Here is a 1900-nt window from a genome sequence, read left to right as displayed (position 1 = left end):
CCAAGGGCACACCTAGCCTGAAAAGTTCTGTATCCTGAGGCAGCAAGAGTAGAGGATCTATGTGGGAAAGCTTCTGGCTTGTTGGGAAATCCCAGACAATGGCACTGGGCATCAACAAGTGTGGTGACAACCATTGTGGTGACAGAACATTGACTGTGGAACAACACAGGCTCAGAACTTCTGAAACATTCTATTCTGAGACTCCAGGGAGGCCCTGAATATTAAGTACTCTGGGAGCAGAGACAAGGTGACAGCTCAGCTTCCCCAACACAACTTATCTCAAAAGAAAATGTATTTTATAAAAGAAAATATAAAAAGAAGCAAATATAAAAAGAAAATAAAAGAAAGATGTCTGCTTCATTCGTATGAGCCACAGTCTAGGTGATGAGTAAGAAGCTGCCCCCACCACGGCAGCCCTAACCCTGACACCAGGTGCTGTGAATAAGATAAAACAGCTTCTTAAAGATAGAGCTGAAAATGTAGGTCTGAAAGTTGGTTGAAATGGACATTTAATGCTTTACAATATGCCAAGACAAAAGGAGAATCTGATGAAGAAGTTGTTCAGGATGGATTTAGAGTGTTCATCGCAAAGAAAGCCCAGCGAAAACGCTTTTAGAAACAGAAATGGAATATGTAGAAGATATCGTCCGGCAAATTTGTTTCCAATAACCCAAAGATCAAAGGAACTTGTACCTGTGGAGAAAGCTTTAACATTTGAAAACTCAGGATTAATCTGGCATTAAGTACCAAGAATGTTCACGTTGAACCCTGTAACTTTCCAAAGAAATCATGTTTCTCAGGTTCTGAGCCTTGCAAGGTATGGCTGCCTTATGAGGAAAATAAAGTTAGCACATTTTGAAAATAAAACCTTGATGTTAAATTCTAGAAAAAGTGACTTTGCACCATCTTTTAGGTTGTGAGAGTCAGGCAAGTGTTAACTTTCCACAAAGACAGAACAATGCTGGGAGTACAAAACAACCAAGATGTTTCAAAGCAAAAGAAACAGTTGCACTGCAGGTGAGCTTAGCCAATAAGAAGTAAGCTGGTAGTTTCCAGAAAACTGCAAGTTTAGGATAAGGGCTGATCCGGCTCAAACCGGTTGGGGTCAATGACCAGGCAGCTCAAAATTGCTACTGAGCATGGTTAATTAGCTGATATAATATTAATTGAAACATCCCACATAAAATTAGAGCCTCATCAACAGATCATGGGACGCGACCAGGTAGATGGGGGCATTGAGGGAAGATTGTAAACCGAAGAGAGCTGGCCAACCAGCTTTCTGATGGGAGGGCTCTAGACGAATTAACAGTATAAAGCTTCTCTTGCTTCAGTACTCAGTGCTCACTATTCTCTGAAGGAGAGCGTAGCCTGACTCTGGCCAGAACCATAAACACTTCCTTAAGATTCTATTGTAATAAATTTTCCTGCTTTGACATTCACCATTTTCAAGGGTGTTTCTAACAAGGTGACAGATTGAGCTCTAGAAAATTTCTGAGGAGTGCTGTTACTATTCTTTAAAGGAAAAAAAGCAACCCTTGTCTGAGTTTATATCCCCATTTGTATTTCTCTTAGAACAAATGTTCAGTGCCCTTGTCTTATTGATTAGATTCAGGCTTGCATTTCACATAGTTGTGATGAGAGTGGATATCTGACAAGCAAGTATAATTGTGGAGTGTTTTCATCATTTTTACATTTTAAAGCTCTGATTTTGGCTCTTAAAATCCAGAGGCAGAAAAGACTTCTGCTGGCAAAGGACTTTGGACATCTTTCACCTAGCCAGATTTGCCAGAGCCTTTTACAATGTTTATCAAAGTTTTCTTTATCAGGAGGCCTTAACCTGTAAATGTCATGGTCACTGTGTGTAGATAAAAATTTTTAGGAACACTGCAAAGAATTTCTA

General features: G+C 39.8%; 1 pseudogene; it reads left to right on the top strand.

Annotated features, from left to right (window-relative positions):
- Window positions 1-348: 348 nt before the first annotated feature.
- Window positions 349-718, top strand: LOC110203984 (iron-sulfur cluster assembly 1 homolog, mitochondrial pseudogene; annotated as a pseudogene).
- The last annotated feature ends 1182 nt before the right edge of the window (window positions 719-1900 follow it).

This window comes from Phascolarctos cinereus, unplaced genomic scaffold, assembly GCF_003287225.1.
Source record: "Phascolarctos cinereus isolate Bilbo 61053 unplaced genomic scaffold, phaCin_HiC Scaffold_38;HRSCAF=560, whole genome shotgun sequence".
NCBI lineage: Eukaryota > Metazoa > Chordata > Mammalia > Diprotodontia > Phascolarctidae > Phascolarctos > Phascolarctos cinereus.
The sequence above is the reverse complement of the archived record's forward strand: the minus strand, read 5'-3'. Positions and strand labels throughout refer to the sequence as shown.